Raw genomic sequence first — 19,537 nt, 5'->3', positions numbered from 1 at the left:
GTATTTCTTCAATTTATTTGACTAAGAGAAAATCAATACAAATGATTTCCCATCATCTCCTTTGAGTTCTTATCTGATGTAAGTTACCAAGAAATTTGCTGAATTCCACAGTTTTGCGCCCTTAGTCAGGGATATTTTTCCCACAGTGAATGTGAAGGAAGGCTTTGGAGTGCTTAAAAGAAAAAGGAGGTTTGTTATCAGGTGTTTCAGTTACCCGTATCCTTGTCCATTAAGGAACTTCCCAGAAAGGCCTATCAATGCTAGCATATTTTAGAATCAGAAAATGACAAAGTTGGAAGAGATATCATAGATAATTTCACCCAACACCTTCAAGTCTCAAATGGGGATACTGAGTCATAAAATAATACATTCAGATTCATCCAAAAAGTTAGCAGAATTGGGACAATTTTTCAAATTGTTTGCCTCTAAAGTCAGGACACCATGCTGTGTCCTTCTACAGTGGAGGAGCTAAGTAAATAAATCACCTGGACCAGGTGGCATTTACTCCAGAATTCTAGAATAAGTCATGTGTAAAACTGTAGAGCCCTTGTCTAGAATGTATATCCTGTTGTTTTAAATGATCACTGAACCAAAGGGAATGTTACACTAGCAATGGGATTCTATCCATATGAAGGGCTACCTGGAAATTATAAGCTGCTAAATCTTACTTCCATGTTTGGAATTCATAACAGAGAGTGTTACTATGGAAGAAACATAACCCATTAGGAGAAAAAAAAGGAAAAGGATTTTAATAAACCAATGTTCTTTACAAAAATAGGATTAAGGTCTAAGCAGGGACAGTGAAACACACAAAGATTTCAATATTCAAAGATCTAAAGTGTCTGTGATTAGATTTTTACATGGAAAGGATGAAGAGTTGGTTGGTGTGGTACTATGTCATCTTTGAAAAGGAGCCCAGAAACAGTAAATATATATATATATATATATATATATATATATATATATATATATGCCAACCTCCTTGAATAATGTATATTAACATAGTGATCTCCAGAAATCATAACCCTTGATCTTACTGATCCTGACTTGAGACTTACTTCACATTTTCTTGAAAGACAAGGGGGAAAAAAGTACAAAGTCATGAAACATCCATTTTTGTAAATGTCACTGAAGACTTGTAGGCATCACAGTGCCTCATTTTTGGGGGGGGGGGGTACAGGGGATCGAACTCTGGTCCTTGCGTTTTTGAGGCAGGAGGTGGAACCACTGAGCTAAATCCCCGGCCCCACAGTGCCTCATTTTCAGGCTACATTAAGGGTCTCACCAGTAATGATGCTTAAGACACCTGGTGAGACAAAAAGGAAGAGTTCTGCCGCTTCCCTTGGGCACAAGGAACCCAAGTCCCAAGGAGCAGTGCCTTTCCAAAGCTGACAGCACTGGAATCGCAGCTGGACTCCAAATCTACTCTTGCCATAGTACAATATGAGTAAACAATAATTGTTTAAACTCCACATCTTTTTAGAAGTTACAAAACATCTGGACAATTCCATGACTTGAGGAGGAACACAATCAATTGTTTTAAGCAACCTGTGGTAAATGGCCAGGGGCTACTTTAAAAGCTGTACATAATTACCCCATTGAATTACGACAGTGACTGTGCACACTTTCTTTCTGCACATGAAGAAACTGAGAAAGGTTCAGAAACTTGTCTATGGTCACAAAGCTAGAAATCAATGGAGCAAAGTCTTGAATTCTAGTCAATTTAGGTTCAAAGCCTGTGTTCCAGGTCAAGTATTTCTATAATCTCAATGCTACAGTTGAGAAAATAGATTTAAGGATGTTAATAAGCAATGATGGTAGAGCTAATAAATCAGAGAGAGCAGAATTCAAATGGGAGTAACCTGACTTTAAATCTCAGGAACATAAAGATCCCAGAAGGGGAAAAAAAGATAACAGTTCAACTTCAGTTTGGGCAAATGTAAAGCAGTTTTCTTAGGTAAAATATATTCCAATCTCTATAAAATGATGGATTCTAATATATCACAACTGAGAAATGCATTTACTTAATTTTCCTTCCCAAAAAGGGTATTAAGTACTGTCTCTGGATTAGGCACCACACAAGTCTCATCTTTTTAATTTTTTCTAGTCTTATTTTTTTAAGCATCGTTCTCCATATTATACAAAGAAAAATTAAATTGGTGATGTACAACATCACACAGTTACTAAGGACAAGGCAGATTCTAAGATCAGCTTGGACAAATCTGAACCCCAGGGATGGCTTAAGACTACAACACTCACAGGGCTACTGGGCCTCATCAGAAGAAATATTGGGCTTGACAGAAAGAGTGTGGCCCTTGTTCACAAGAAAGCAATGTGTGGACTCAGAAAAAAATGGAGCGATTCTATTCAAAGATTTTCCTTCCAGAAAAATTTAGTGCCCCAGAGGCAGCACTGGCGGCAAAGGAAGTTTCCACTTTGCACTTCACCCTGGTAGCAGTTTCCCTGCAGAGACTGCTTCCTCTGGATGCTCAGAGGGCTTTGCTGCCACCCCAGGTCAACCTAAGTGGATCATGGAGCCACCCAAGAGGCGGGAGGGACAGGGTCTCCCAGAGGTAGAGACAAGAGAAGGTAAAGGATGAAATATCAAGTTGGCTGAAATTCTGGAACTCTAGGTTCCAGCTGGGTGTTTCAGGGTGAGAATTAAAGGCTTGTCACCTTTTGACAAGGTAGTAGGAGGGATGGATGACTTGGTGTATCACCACTTGTGGCTTTGATATAGATGTTGATTTGTTCTACAAAAACTCTACATTAGGTAAAAATAGCTCTATCAGAAAATTTTGTCTCAGTCTTTCCAAGGATGAAATGTCCATACCAGCCGGAACCCCACCAGATCCAAGGGATGGATTTTAGTCACATATTTCCTGTTGTGCAGTGGCTGGTAAAATGAGCTATAGAAACAGAAGAAGAGATGGGTGATCTCATCCGTTCCTACCTTATATCCCAATTCCAGAAAATCTACAGTCTCCCTGAGGGTGATGAGTTCATAAAGAGAAAAGACAAGACCTTCAAGATAGTTGATAATCTCTCAGATATTTACAAGCCCCGTGGGAAGAGCAAATGCCAACAGGCTCAGAAGAGCTGTTTAACGAAGAATCTCAAATCCATGTTAGACTTTTGCAATATGGCAGGGGATATGGATTTAGCCACCAGAACAAAACAGAGAAGGCTGAAGACAAGATAACGCCACTTCCTGTAGGGCTGTCAGCTACAGGAAAAACAGATATCTATGAGGAAGATGAGCTTCAAGCAGGTGAAGAGCAGCATAATTGGTCACTGATGATCAAGATGACTGCCATGACAAATGAACAGAGCCATCTCACCTCAAGCTCCATGGGCCAGATCATGGGCCTTGCTCTGCTGACATCAAGCAGATTGTATCTGAGTACCCAGAGAGAGAAGGAGTCTGAGCTATCAGCTGAAGAAAGTCCAAAAAAAATATGAATCTCCCAGCTACATCGTCAGAAAATTATTTCCTTGAACGAGCAGATTCTACAGAAGACCAAACATCTGGAAGAGTTGCAAGCAAATCATACCAACCTCCAAGCCAGATATAATGAAAGAAAGAAAAAACAGAGCTGAAGAGTCATAGTGAGAAACTGGACAAAGAGCAAGCAGCCCTGGAGAAGATAGAATCTAAAGCAGATCTAAGTATTCTTCAGAACTTGAGAGCACTTATAGCCATGAATGAAAATCTGAAAAGTCAGAAGCAAGAGTTTAAAGCACATTGCCAAGAGGACACAACATGGCTGCAGCAGGAAATTTAAACCCTGAAAGCTGAGAGAGCACCAGATGAAAAGACTCTCTCCAATGAGAACTACATGGTGTACTGACCTCTATGGTGACTCACAATGAAGACCAAGGTAGGCGGTCTGACATGGAGAAAGAGAAACTCAACAAGTTCTATTTACTACAGGCGTGAAGAAATCAAGAAATAACAATTCTGCATTGAAAAATTAATGAAGTACCCAGCCAAACTGAGTTAATACAGTATCAGAAGAGATTCATTGAACTCTACTGCTAGATTTCAGCAGTGCACAAAGAAACCAAGTAGCTCTTCACTTTGTATAAACCCTGGATGACAGAAAAGGCTTATTTGGCAAAAGAGATTAGTCTACTCAATTCAGTTTGTGAGAACTTCTCACAAGTCATGGCCTCTTCTGCTGCCCAGGATGAGTTTTTATGTCAGATGGAACAGATCATAGAAGAAATGAAGTAAAGTACAATGAAGATGGAGAAGAAGCAGTAAGAGAACAAAATGAGAAGAGTCCAGTTGAATCAGTACTTGGAACTGCTAGAAAAGCAGAGACCTTAAGACTGTGAAAGAGTTCAAAGAGGAAAGTGGCAAGAATGAGGCCCAGCATGAAAGTGAAGGCCTCCTGATCATTTCCAGTGATTTTCATACGTCACTGATTTTTCTTAAATGCCTTGTATCAACTACAAGACATGAAATGGTTCTGAAAGCAACAGTAGAAAGGTGGAGGTGTGGCCATTTCAACTCCCTGGATGTTTTCTGTCTTCTGTTTGCTACCATTTCATCTCTATTAGCTGTTGATGGAATCAAAAAATGTAAACACTGGCTTGGATAACACTCACTGTCTTGTGAGGAAACATGGGCAGGACTTATTCTCTGTGTCCACTCAACTTTTATCTCTTTGGTAACATTACACTTAGGAAGGTGCCTGTATTTGTATAGACTCTGAATAAAGAAGAATTCTTTCGTTAAAAAAAAAGAGAAAGATTCAGTAGAGACAGGAAGACTGGAGAAGGACAGAAAACTATTCAAATCACAAATACAATGGACGCTTATCGGTATAAAGTTAGATGTAACAAAATTAGATTTCCTCAGTCAAAAGAGAGCAGGCTGAGAGGTGTTATGACAGTGTTTATAGTATGGAACTCTGTACTTAATCAGCAAATCTCAGAAAAACAGAACTATCCTAGCCTCCTCTAACCCCAGTTTGCAAGAGTTAATTTGAGAAAAAATGAAAGGAAGTGCTATTTTGCATAGCAGATAGCAAATCTAATGAGCTGAATACATAGTAACTGGCTGGTAGTGCAGATGCACAAATGGATTCAAAAGGGTATGATTTAAGTATCAGATCTCCTTAATTCCAGATCGGCTTATTAAAGATATGTGAGACCTCCAAACTGACGCAGCCTAACCGTGCACTTCCCAAGCATTGGCAGTTCACTTGATCACCTCCAAAGCCAAAGAGCTCACTCTCTTCCAAGGCAGGGCAGATCCTACAGGGAGGAACCTCACATTTCTGGACGGTAGTTCGGATAACTGTAAAATAAACTCGTTGAAAAAAAATGTTTATTCTCCCTTCTGTCCACAATCCCCCGACTTGGACTTAGCTAACCACTGGGGCTCTGAGACCCAAATCAATTCTTTTGATATTCCCTTCAGCGTACCATCACTGCAAGTGAGTTCTATCAATCCCTTAAATCAACCCACATTCTCAGGTGGAAATTTCCCTGACTGTGATGACTAGTCACTAGCTTTCCCATCTCCACTTCCTAAGGAAGCAGTTTCAGCCAGAAATTTAAAATTTTTTTTCATCTGAGTTTTCATTGGTTTCAGCAAAGCTGCTTACTAGTACCCTGAGAAAGGTTAATAAGTAGAAATCAATCAACAAACAGAACAATTAGAAATTTAGTTTTGGAACTAGAAAGTGATCTGTGGTATGATAAGAACTACTCCATGGATATGTTTAGGACCAGTGACCTTGATCTTGTCCCTGCCTGAATGGAATTTATATGAGAAAAGGAGTTTTTTAAAAAATCTGTGGAAACCCTATAAAAATGGCAGAATCTGGGAGGAACCCCAAATATCTGTGAAGAAGCAGCTCAAACAGTCAAGGCACAGTGCTGGAAAGCAATCAGTGTCAAGATTCCTAAGGTCTCCTGGCTGGTTAATACCACCTCGGGATGAATCAGCTCTCCCAAATTTCAGGGTGGTGGCTATTCTCTTCCTAATGTACTAAGCAGTTACTATATGCCAGGCACTGTGTGGAAAACTCTTCAATACATGTTATCTCTTTTGTATTATACGCTCTGAAGGGACAGGGGATTCAGCTGTCTTGTTCAGTTTTATTTGATATTAATATTCCCATTTTAAAGATGAAGAATTTGAGACTTGGAGAGAGAAATGAATTTGACCAAAATGAAAAAGGCTTGGAAATAGTGGAGCTTCTATGTAAGCCTAGGTTTTTGGATCTAGTACTATTTTCGAACGAACATAGAAACCTCTCAGTTTAACCACCTTCAAAACCTAAAATAAAATTTAATTTACTCCTTTCAAAAATATAAACTAAAATTTGTGGCACAAATTTTAATTCTCAGGGTTTTTTTGTTTTTGGGGGGGTTTTTTTAGCCATTCAAAACTTTCAGAAAAAAATTAGTTACTGTGAATTCTCTACCCAAAGAAGTATCATTGAAAAGATTTAAGAGGATAACGCTAAACAAACAACTGTAGCAACAAAGACAACATGAAAATTTCAGGGGAATTGTGAAAGTCTTTCTCATAGAAGACATATTTCCCTTCTAAACTTCCTATGGCCCTGGAACCATAGCTTGCATAAGAGTGAACTAAAAGACTAAAGCCGATAGGCAGCGAAAAATAACTCAAGAGAGAGTGCCAGCCTGTTTGTGGGGTTCAGAGGTTCTTCATCCCTAGAGGTCTATCCTCTCTCCCTCTCCTTTGTTCCAGTTTTGCAATGAGAGAGAACACACCCTCATCCTTCAAGTCAGGAGACATAGTTTTCAGCAAAGTCTTAATAGTTACTCACTCTAACTGGATAAGTCCTTTGTGACTTCTACATCCCATAGGGTAAAGGGGTTCCAAAATCGACACCCAGCACCCCCTTCCTCTCTGACACAGTCTCTTATTCCCTCCCATTCCTATTCCCTGTTCACTTGCGCCCAGCCCCGAGTAGTATGGATGTTGGTGGACCACAGCAGCTTCGAGGACTCCTCACAGCTGCCTGTGTAGAATCTGTCTGTCCATGCAGCTTTGCATCCACAGCTGCCTACCCTGACTACTGACTGCTCCAATTTATCTATGCAGTTGGAGCAATGAATAAGTGAGGTCTGCCAACAGGCAAAGGCCCTCAATCCTCACGTTCACGTTCTTGTTAGTCTTCCTGTTCCCTAAGCCAAGGGATGATGAGTGACCAAGATAGGGCTTCCTTTCCAACCTCTTCCTGCCGTAGGGTCTCACTCCTGCTTTTCAAGCAAGCAGGTAAGACTGGGTTTAGATGAGAGACAATTGCTATCTATCTTCAGAGGGGTTTTCTGTTTTATGGTTCTGTTTAGCATTCCTATTTCTCTCTCACTCTCTCTCTCTCTCCACACACACCACACACACACACACACACACACACACACACACACGTAGATAGACACATATGAAACGGCGTGGGATTTCCCGATTACACTACTATATAAACACTCATCGTCAGGGCCTGGTGGCCTTAGCATGAGCAAACATGACTGCCCCCCTTGGCTAACCTTCCCACTTTAACTCATCCTGTGCCTCCTCTCAGCCCCCTCCAGAGGCTGGTGAGAGAGCCTGGCCCACTCTTGAAGTCACTGCATCTAAAACACGTTCTCCATAAGTCTTTCCCAATTCGTCCTTGTTCCCACTTCCCTTTTTGGGATCCTTGTGGTCTCTTCTGTACATGTTTTATACATCCTGGAGGCATTTGACAGTATGCTGGGTCTGGATTGTTTGAAGCAGAGTCATCTTTTTCCAAGTGGACTGTGAACTTTTGGAGCAGGAATCGTTTGTGTGTTGTCTTTGCTGATAATCTGCAATGGCCTGGCTGGAAGCAAGCACTAAAGTGGGTGAATTCAGTGACTCCTGAGGCCCACTGAGGCCTCAGGCACTTTTCTTTCCTGTGACTTCTACCTTGGGCAATATATGTGGGGATATTTAAGGGTTAAATAGAAGCTTTGTGATTCATTGGGTCCCACCCTAAGAAGCTCCTTCCAGCTTCTGTTGACTTCTCCAGTTACCAAGCATAAAACAAACACCTTCATCTCCCTAGTACCTGCTTTCTAGGTCCCCTGGGTTGCACTCTATGGCTGAGTTCTTTTCTTTCTGATCCACAGGTCTTTGAATGTATTTATTTGCATTTCTCTCAAGATACACCTCCATCAGTTTAATCTGCATTAACTGTATTCTAAGCCGATGCCAGAGCTCCTCTGTCTCCTGTCCCAACAAGCAGTCCTTCGTGTATTAATGCAACAAATAGCTAAATGGCAGCCAAGATACTGAGGAATACAAACTTGAAAGGGATCCTTTTTCCTAACTGCAAGGTGATCCCAGTCTAGCAGGCAAAGTAAGACACACAGAGAAATTGTTATGCTGCAAAGTAAGTGGCAATAAATGCCCTAAAGTAGGAAAACAATTACATTCAGGGAACATGAGATCACTCCCCTGGGGGTAAAGGGTGAAGGTGGGATCATAGGATCAGGAAAGATGTCACACGGGAAGCATCATTTGAAGTGGGCCTGAAAGGATGAAGTTCGACTTGCAGTTGCTGGGCTAAAAGAGTTGAACAGAGGGGGAAAATGAAGAAGAAGAAAAAAAGAAACAAAGAAAAAAACAAGCAAAGGCTGGAGATGGAAAAGTACAGGACCAGGAAGAGTGAGTAGTTCACCCGGACTGCAGCACTGCATGCTCAGACGAGAGCATGGAAGAAAACGGCTGAACAGGAAGGTTGGGAGCCAGGTGGGCTGGACTGGAGCAGGGAGACCAATTGGGAGGCTTTTGCAACCTCCAAAGTGAGAAGTGGGAGAGCAGTGGCGGTGAAGATGGAGGGAAGGAATGGGTGTGAGAAATGTTTCAACACAGATGCCTAAAGTCTTCCAAATCTCCTTGACTAATTTTCCATCGCTCATGCACCTATTTTCATTGCAGATCTCACACTGCCTTAACCTGCCTCCACTCCCTTTGCAAGCTTATCGCTTTATCTTGCAGGTGCATGACTTTCTGCCCAATTACCTGTCTTCAACCCATCAGAGCAGGTCATCCATGCAGTTCAGAAGTCTCACTGTCACACTTGGCCTAGGCTACTCCAGGGCAGTGTCTCTGTCATCAGTACTCTGTGTCTGAGTCCCCAGAGAACAACAGCTCTAAGCCTTCCAGGCCCTCACCCGGAGGCTTGCTCAGAAGGGGAAGCCAAAGGAAGGAGTTTAACACAGAGTAGGGAGAGTAGGGAAGGAAACAGTGGAGGGAGGAGAACGGGGTCCTCACCAGGCTTCATACGGTGGAGGTGGACACCTCCTGGACTCAACCCCACCACATTTCACTCTTACAGGGAGCCACGCAAGAAGGACTGGGATGACTGAAGCCTAGAAAACGGGTCCAGATCAGGAGGAAAAGAGGAAACCAACCCAGCCCTATAATCACCACCAGTCCTGGGAGTTGCTGGTTTGGAAAATCAAAATAGAGAAGATGGAAGCACTGCTTGGTCTGCCTCTACTAAGCGGTAGGACCTTCTATCTCTCAGCTGTTCTGACTCTGTGAAGCATCCAGTCTAGTCCTCTTGTTTGACCGATGAGGGGGCAGAGACTCACTTCCCATGAGGGAGTGAAAGCTCCGTGGTCAGAGGGAGAGGAGAGGCTAAAGCAAAGCCCTGAGGACCTCAGGTGATCCTTTTTCCGTTACACCTATTATAGCCGAGTGGACCCAAATAGTCCAATCGTCTTGTGCATGCTGAGGAAAGAATTACCAAGCAAGTAGTAAGTAGCTATGTTTATTGAAGATCCCAGGATGGTATAAGTGGAACAGGCAGAAGGGAGAAGAACCCAGGACGAGGAACACTCAAAGAGCTTCCTCACAACTCGGGCTTCCAGTATTTACAGGCTCAGACACCTCTGCCTCCATCTGGGTGCCTCTCACAGCGTGAGAAGGAAGGGTCTGCTAACCCAAGCATCCCGATCACAACATAGCGGTGCTGTGCTCGCAGCTCAATGAAGGGAAGAGAGTGGTTTCCCTGTTTCTCGCAGTAGCACACTCCCCTGGCTTTCCCAGGCAAAGATCTCCAGACCGGAGAGCAGGGCTCAGGGACCAAAGTCCCTTGAATTATTGTTGAATAGTTACATAATGGGAACTAAGGAAGAGACAGACTGTGGCTGGATCATGCACTATTTCTGTCAATCATTGTGTTTGGAACCCTAGATAACCATTTCCTAAGATCCAGAGCATTCATATGCTAAAAAGAAGGTATCAGTTCTAAATATGGGACTTCCTGTCTCCTTCTCTCCTCTGCCTCAGGTATTATTTGGTAAGATTGTCAAAGAGGATGATTCCCCCTACTAGCCACGCGTTTAAAATCATCAAAGGTATTGTAGGTGCCGATCCTCCGATAAAAAACACTTTAATAGTACCTCTCTTTATTTCTTCTTCTTATCAATCCAGGTGGCAAATTATCTTAGTATCCTCATATTTACAGGTTTTAAATAAACAAGTTAAGACTTAGAGAGCTCAAGTATCTTGTGTCATCATGAACCAGGCCAGGTTACATCTCTTAAGACTTCTCTACAGAAAGGTCTGTCTTAGGGAACTACAGAAAGGTCTGCCTTAGGGAAGTGCAGCTTCTATCTCAAACCTTTTTAGCATGGGCCCTCCACTCTCCCTAGGATCAGAACTGTTGAATGCATGGCCCTTTCACTCATGAGTTCTGTAGGTGCAGAATCTCTCCCTGCTTCAACCACTAGCTCATACGTTCTGGTCTTCTGTTAATTCGTCATTACACAGATGAAAGCTCTGTGCTGGGGTCCAAGAAGCGGAAGCACACTCCTGTCTTCAAAGGTTTGAAGGCTAGGGAGGTGGCAGCAGGGTATATGGCCAAATAACTCAAATCTCTGGAGGGCAGCTATGTCACACAGGAAGAGGCAAAGATGCACATGTAGGAGTGTAGAGATAGAGGAGTAGAGACGGGGAATATGCTTGCCAAACCAGAGGCCACAGAGTATCCAAGGTAGGCAGCTGTGGTGGAGGAGGATGCAGGATGAGGAGAGGATGGAATTCACTCTAGAAGATTCTGAAGCCCGCATCTGGAGAGCTCCGAGGCTGTGCTTAGGCACTTGATATTTCCTAGAGTTTGCCGTCCCTGATGTATGGCTTCTGAGAGCCTCGGTTTCACCTTATATAAAGTGGAAGCCATGAATGTTGCCTACAAGGGAACTTGTGTGAGGTTGGGCCAGAGGGATTTGATAGTGAACGCTGTGAGCTCCTCTAGGTTCGCATGCAAAAGGAATGCAAATCACAGTTATTTATAATGGCAGCAAACTGAAGCTCTCAAAAGACATTGCTGAGAGGCGCCAAGCACTCCCTCTGGAAATCCTGAAACCTGCTGCCACCGGGCTGTGCCCAGATCCCAGCTGGAAGCAGGCTTATCTCTTCTCAGCTCCTGGCGCACTTTCCAATCCTGCCAGGATGTTCCTCATACAACAAACACTAAGCTCCCTGCATAATTCCACCTACAGAGGAAGAAGCTCTGCACCCTTCTGCCCTCCCCACTCAGCCAACCAAGCTGAGTCCTAACTCCCAGGTCACAACAGGGCCTTTCGGTATCATCAGCAGCTCTCCAAGCAGCCCTACCAGGAGTCTAACCTCAGGGCTGGTAACAATCCAGGGTCCCCCAGTCTCCTAACACAGCCCTTCATGGATGGAGCAGCCCTTCCCTGCACAAGCCTTGTTCTGGACACAAAGGACACAGACATCCAACGCGCTAATGCATAAGGCAGGCGAAGTGGCACCGGGTCCCAGCAAGTGAGACAGGTTTCTAATAGCAGAATTTCCTCTTCTCCCAGAGGAAGGGAAAGATCATCTCAGTTTCAAATTTTTTATCCAAGTGCAAATGCACTTTTTCAAATGCAACCTTTTATAAGACCCCATATGTACAAGTCGAGGCCTTTCATTGGTGACCCCTTCAGAGAAGTCAGAGGAATTCTAGAATAATTCTTCTCCAACTCTTATATGTGCATGAACACATGGTGGGTCCAGTTAAATGCAGGTTCTGATTTAGAGATCTAGGACAGGACCTGAAATCTTGCATTTAGAATAAGTTTCTAGTTGATGTTAATGCCATCGATCTATAAGTAACAGGAGTCTGGATGTCTGTGAATTATAATTTGAAAACCAATGGTCATTAGAATAGTTCCCTATCATTAAAAGCCTTCCCACCCCCACCCCTGGAGATAATGAGCCAAAGCCCTCGAATTCTGCCTCTTTGGGCTATAAAGTCAGCTTCTACATTTGACTCCAAACCAAGATTCTAAGATTGCCTCCTTCTGGATCTAGGTGTCTGTCATTTCCAGTGGCAGACTGGGGAAATTCCTAAGAGGCCTGGCCATGAGGAAGCGCTTTAAGGCATAGGCTTCACTCCACCAGAAAAGTACAAAAGGTTCAGGTCAGTCCCCGTCCCCACCCCTGCCTCCTGCTACAACACACACAGAAGAGAGACAATCCAAGAGAGAACGGGCCGGGGGAGCTGCCAGTGTGCTGGTATTTGATAGGAAGTCCTTGTGACAGCTACCTTCTCCCTGCCATCTCCTAACCCCACTGATGGAGGTCATTCTCCTCATATACCCTCTGTCTCCCAGGTCCACTCCCTTCGGGGACTGGACTGAGATGCTCCCACTGAGGTCAAGACTATTTTTAGCTCTGCCATGTGGACCCATGCTTAGCCAACCCTCCCTGGACATTCATCTTAGATTCCACAAATGCCAGATCTCCTGATCTAGGAGGCACAGAGGTGACAGGGAAATCTGAGTGCAATGGAAAATACAGTGCATGGCCTTTTGAGGATTTTGTCTGAATGTCGTGTATGATAAAAACAAAAACAGTAACACCTACTGCTCAGAAAATACTTCAGCATTCACAGAGCACTTGTTCTGGCATTGCCTCATTCGATCTTGGTAAGAGGCACATAGGAAAGACAAGACACAAACTATTCTTAATCATGCCTAATGGAAGGGTCAAGTAACTTGGTAAGATGACATAGATACTAAGTAGTTCACTTTCGTACTGGGGGCCAAACTCAGTGCCCTTTGCTACACTCCCATGCAACCTCCATCATTTACTTCTCCCTCCAGCTTGCTGTTGGTTTTTTGGTTAAACATTACAAGGAGTAGTGTCTAGAGACCTTCATATGCAAAACATGGGTCGTAATTGTCCTTAAGAAACATAGGACTAGAAGCAAGGAAGAATGAGGCAGCTTGTATCACCCATGGCCAGACAAGAAGCAGGGGATATACTCAAAGAGGGCAAGGGAAGAGAGATGAACTAGTTGATTTACAAAGGTGCAGGCGGGGTTAAGGAAAAACAAGAGATGGTGAGGCACTGAGGCTTACGATAACTGGGAGCCATCACCGCTCACTGGTCAGGAAGGGGAAAGAGAGAGGCAGTCTCCAGAGCCCAGAACGTGCTGGTAACCTGTAGGAAAATGCTGCCCAATAGCAGCTATGGGATTTCACAGAGGGAGCAGCCACTGCCAGCCAGAACCAGCAAAGGGGGCTCTGGGGGAAGAAATAGCCACATCTCTCCCCTCTCCCAACTTCCGACTGTCTAATTAGTGATGGACTGACCATAAGCAAGAGTTAGAGGACAAGAGAATTCATCAATATCTGTAAAGGGCAGAGCTGGAACCACACAAGCCTTTCCCCCAACCTTGTTTTTTTACAGTCTCATGGCACCCTTCCCACTTGCCCTTGCAAGTGACAGGACCGACCTGTGAAGGAATCACATGAGACAAAGGACAAGGGAGGGTTGTCATTTGTCAACTGTAATTAAATTTAATCTTTCTCCTACAAACCAATGCCAAGCCTTAAATTCCCATTATTAATGATGACTTTAAGCACTGGGTAAAATATAAATATTTTACCAGGACAAAAAACATGAATACCTGAGAATGCACCAAGAGATGTAGTCATCGGAATTGCTAGTGATACATATCACTGGCTGAGAACAGGATCCTGGATGCACAGGACATAAGAGAGGTAAGTCCTGTACATACTCTATGCAAAGGAAATTTTCAGTGGAGACATAATAGCTGGGGAGGGGACTTAATCCAAACCCCAATTGGACAGACAAGGAAACTCCAATCCAGAGAGGCAAATGGCTGGATGGTATCTCCCTAAGACTTGGTGATATTGATGCCAGCTCTTAAAGCTTTAGCACCCAGATTCTGGAGGTCAACCTTCAGCAGAGGTTCTCAAATGTGGGCTTCTCAATGGAGAGATCAGAACATGTTTAACTTGTCACAAGGAGACCATACACCACATTGCAACTTTTGGACTAAGAGCCAAAGCCTCAACCTCTTAGTGAAGATCTCTATCTTTTAGGCTGTCTAGACCAGGGCACAGGTTACACTCCACTGACCCCATTCTGTTCTGTTTCTGTATATTTCCGATCAAGTCAGCTGTTCCTTTGCTGTACTGAGTCCAATCATTCCTCCATACATTTACTCAACAAATACCCTCTGAAGTCCCTCAGTACTCATTATTAGGAACCCAGCGATGGAGCTCTGTACTCACAGAGCTGGCCATGGAGAGAGTGTTGATGAAAGTTGCAATACTTTCATACAGAATATCAAGACTGAACAAACTCAATTATAAACGACACATGCAGAGAGGCTAACACTGTCTATAGTATCTGTGAGCATGGCGATGAGTAGACTCTGGGGCAAATGCCCAGCTCCATTGCTTCTGGTGTGACCTTGTATAAGTTACTTAACTTCCCTGGGCTTTATTTTCCTCCTCTGAGTTACAGCAATAATTATAGTGTCTATAGAATTTGTAAAGAATTAGATCAGGCATTAGATGTCAAGCTCTGAGAACAAAGCCTGGAATGGCACGTACTCAACAGAAGGTCACTGTCATTACAGGCAAATTGAGGTCAAGGAGAGATGTGGCTCATGTCACTCACCTTATTAGAGGTGGATCCAGGGAAGTACCTAGATGCTCAGTGTTAGGCCAGTGTTTTTTCTAGTACATCTACTGCCTTCCTACCAGGAAATCTATACATGAACTAGCTTTATCCCACTGAATGTTTGAGCAAACTAGGAATTTTGAGGTTGTATTACCATACAGAGCCTTTCTTATTTGGACCACTGGAAAGCTTATAGTTCTTTGATTCACGTAACCCTACTGCTACTAAAAGATCACCTGCCTGGCTTTCTTTGCTAAGAAACCTGAAGGCTCTGTCTTCTCCAGTGGCCAGTGCTCAAGTCCTGGTATAACTTTCCATTTTCTTCTCCCTGAACCATGGCACCCTTGCAGTACGGTTCCTCACAATGACATCCCCATCTCACCTTTCTGTCCTGGGACCCGGCACTGTTTTTACAGCCTAATCAAACAGGAAGTTGTCAACTAGAAGAGACTTGCTGAGTGCCCCATTGAAGATCTGGGCCCTGCTGTGGGTCAACAGACCCACTCAATTGGTTGTCAGGTTGATGGGTGGCTACTGCTGCACCTCAGTAAATGAATACAGGGTATTTGTCTCACACCAAAGCACACAGAACAGTTCACTTAAAGCTCACCGCCTAACCACTGACTAATTCCAAAATGAGAGTTGGAGATTCTGAAGTGTGTCCAACTTTAGGAATGAATTGGTCTGATCTTCCTTTCACTAGCAATGTCAGAGTCTCAGTAGAAATCCAAACAAAGAGCGACAGAGGCCAGGAGTTCAGAGTCTCGACTCAGTAGCCAAACTGCCTGGGACCAAATCTTGGTCCTAACAATTACTGTGAGGCCTTGGCCATGTGACGTCACGCCTCTGTGCCTCAGTTTTCTTATCTGTAAAAGAGGGTCACGTACTTGCCTTCTAAGACTGTTTTGAGAACTGAGTAAGGTAAAAAGTATTTAAAACATGCTTGACATGTAACAAGTACTGTGTTTGTGAACTTAATAAACTAAAAAGATAGGAGCAGAGTCTCAGCTATGTACCCTGGCATTCACAGGTGGGACTATGGTCTCTAGAGCCCCCTTCTGTCATCATCTGGGGATGGCACTCCTCCTGGGAAAGGTAAGCCTGGAGAAACCACTCTGTCCTGCTCTACTGTCCAAGCTGCCCTCTGGAAGTACCAAGGAAGAACATCATCGCCAGAGGCTAAACTCTTCTGGATGAGTCAAAAACTTTGGCAGTTTTCACTTTGGCTTTGGCTGTGGTCATCATAGGAGGCTCCTTGGGGTTCTAGGAGTAGAGAATGTGCCACAGAGCCTCTGAGATCCACGTCTGACATCCCCGCACCACACAATCACTGGACAGCCATGTCTCTCACCCTCCCTATTAGTCCCTCTGATCCATCTCGTGTTTGATCTCCTGAGGGTGGCTGATGACTCAGAGCATCCTCTCCCTGGTTCCACCCAGGTATTCTCCTTCAGATCCTGATTGCATTAGAAGAACTCTATGATTCATTTAGTTCTGCTTTTTTGAGGTTTGGGGAGTAGGGAGACAGGAATGACTGAGAAAAATTACAAATTGGATGGGCACAAAGGCTTCTAATTCCAAAGGTGTACTGCTCACTGAAAACAAGGAAAGAGTGAGTGGCAGCCACCTCATGACACGAGGCCTGAGTGACAGGAAAGTTCTCCCAACACCAGAAAGGAGACTTTTTGCACTTTATTCTTTTCTTGCTGAGCTATTGGTGCTGGGTTGCTACCCTGTCCTTCTTTCCCATATGTGCCCTTAGGTCAAGCCTTATCGCCTCTCACCTAGGTTATGCCTCAGCTCTGCCCACTTCCATCCAGTCCTCCCTGCAGTCCATCCTGCAGTGGCAGCTATGTTCCTGTTCCAAGAGCCAGCTTCTGGTTACATCCCTGTCCTATTCAAATGCTTATGGACTTTCTCCAGCCTCCAGGACAAATCAAGCTCCTCTCTGACCCTACCTCCTACAGCTCTCTCTCATTCCATCAAAATTATGCTCTGCTTTTCCATGTCAATTTGTCCCTCTTTATTTCCTACCAAGATTATCCACCTCCATTCCTCCACAGAAATCATGGACTGCAATCATTTACTTTCTTTTTTTTTAATCATTTACTTTCTGGGTGGTGTTGGGAGAACTACTTAATCTCTCAGAGCTTTACTTTCTTCATCTACAAAATGATACTATCTAAGACAGGAAGATTTTCATAAAGAGGAACTAAGATAATATACAAAGGCATAGCACAGTATTTTGAACACTTAAAACCTCAATAAAAGTTAGCTTTAGCAATAGTCATCAAAATAGTCATGATGTTGGTAACCGTTCTATATCATATCATCTCTTCCATCAAGCCTTCTCAGAAGCTCATCTGAGCCGTACTCCTCCTTATTTGAAACCTGCTCATATTTTTGGCCATCCCCGTATTCTACAGAATGTTACAGTGACTTGCCCACTTAGTCCGTCTCCCCCATTGGAAGTGATGACTGTGACTGATTTACTTCTGGATCCTTTGATCATCTAAAAATGGATCCTGCCACTTACAAGGTGCAATCAAAAGCTATGATAAATATTTAGTAATTTTACAATTTATTACACTAAACATTGACATGAACCCCCCCCCCACACACACACACAATATCCCTTCCTCACTCTGAACACACTTATCCCATCATTATGGCCACCTTCTGAAACAATTATGGATGTCTCTTTTACTGAGCATCTTTACTAGATGTGGTTAAAAAAAAAACACAGTGAATACTACTGCCAGGTGCCATTCAATGGAAAAGCAGGCTACTAAAAACATTACAGCATGTCCTCATCTATGACGTTCACCAGATCTGGAACTGTGGAACTTCTGGCTCTTCCCCAAAATCAAAATGACCATGAAATGTAAATATTTTTAATCAATTCAGGACATTGAGCCAGCCAGGATGGTGCAACTAAAGGTTCTCATGAAAGAGGATTTCCAGAAATGCTTCATCAAGTGGCAAGAATGATGGGATATGCATGTTTGACGCGAGGCACAGTATTTTAGTGGGATTAATGGAAATGTGTCATTTAGTGTAATAAGTCTTTAAGTCAAACATTAACCATGTATTTTGACCCAACCATGTTGTAGCTGCTCAGTAAAGTGTTGTTTCAGTTGAGTGTTCCCCTGAACCCTGTAGGGAAGGCAAAGGTACTCTGTGTGGAACTTGAACCTCCTCTTCAGAAGGAGGATAGAGCAGGTCACTCCGTGAACACACAGCCCAGCCTGGGTCACCATAGGGAGCAACTACAAGCTTGGTGAGCTTTGCTTTCATCCCCTAACACCGTGCTTCCCAATGCCTAGGCCTGAGCTGTTCTTTTTCACCAGAAAGAACAACAGCAACTGAATCCAAGTATCCAAGTACATTTATCCCTGAGAGTGTTTGGGAAGAGATGATGATGATGATGATGATGATGTGTGTGTGTGTGTGTGTGTGTGTGTGTGTGTGTGTGTAGGGTCCTATTTTCTAAAACCAGAGGAGGGGAAAAGGCAATGGGAGGGAAAGGATTTCAGGTGTATGCTCTCCTAGGCTCAAAGGGAAAATGCTGCCCCTGGACACAATGTTGATTAGGGGAATTCTCTTAGTTACACAGAACTCCATGGTTTCGTGAGCACGAACCCAGAGGGGTCCCAGCTTTGTGATTCATCTGATCCACAAGCCTTGGTCAACAGATGCACAATTATCTCTGCCCTAAGATGACCTCATTTGAAATTCCCCATGTTGCCATCGCTGGCCAGAGCTATATCCTGCTCACAAGAGTCAGTTGCTCTAGGGGGTAGGTCAGTTGACTCACAATAGCTGTCATCTCTGCATTATAATCTGAAAGGACAGGCTGGGCCTGGCCCACAGTTCCCCAGGCTGTAGGTCTGAAAGGATCGCCAGCAGTCATCCAGTCTAGTCTAACTGTGGTCCCGAGGGGAAGGGTCACACACCAGGCAGCGATGGATCCAGGCCTGCAGTGCAGCACTTGGGCTCTGAGTCCCATGCACTTTGCCCTATTCCAAGATGCCCTCCTCTCTGCTTACTCAATCTAAGGATATAACCCGCTAAGAAAGAAGGTTGTGAAATGCTCCCACTTGAAGCCCAGGGCTGGCTGAGAGCCCAGATGGTGCTCTCCCAACCCTCCTAACCTAGTCTCAGTTCAGCAGTTTGTATCCTGCTGGACGGGTTAACCCTTCTCCACCACAAGGCCCATCTTCCCTGTAGCAGCCCCTGCAACAATTGCGCTGGCTTCTGCTTGAGCCTTGTGGGGCACCTCCGCTGTTGCCACTTACCTTGTGCAAACTGGCTCTTCCTTGGCCTTCACAGTTACTCGGCAACTCTGCAAAACAGCAGTCCAACTGTTTATTTTGGTTTCAAGCTCAGAGTTAAAGAGCTGGCTTTGTATTTTTCTTCCCTTGAGGAAGTTACTGGAGACCTTGGGGATTCTGCTCTTTGACTCTTGACTATTAGCTCGCTGTGCCTCTGTCTTCTGCTAACTCCAGCTATGCCAAGTGATGCTGAGCGGTATTGGGAAGAAAACAGGACTTCCCTCTAGAGGGACAGTGC

The 19,537-nt window shown here is 43.9% G+C and overlaps 1 pseudogene; it reads left to right on the top strand.

Moving 5' to 3' along the window:
- Positions 1 to 2,531: 2,531 nt before the first annotated feature.
- LOC101712410 (coiled-coil domain-containing protein 93 pseudogene) lies at positions 2,532 to 4,607 on the top strand (annotated as a pseudogene).
- Positions 4,608 to 19,537: the final 14,930 nt, after the last annotated feature.

This window comes from Heterocephalus glaber, unplaced genomic scaffold, assembly GCF_053883595.1.
Source record: "Heterocephalus glaber isolate CG9 unplaced genomic scaffold, H.glaber_assembly_v1.0 deba00001504, whole genome shotgun sequence".
Classification (NCBI taxonomy): domain Eukaryota; kingdom Metazoa; phylum Chordata; class Mammalia; order Rodentia; family Bathyergidae; genus Heterocephalus; species Heterocephalus glaber.
The sequence above is the reverse complement of the archived record's forward strand: the minus strand, read 5'-3'. Positions and strand labels throughout refer to the sequence as shown.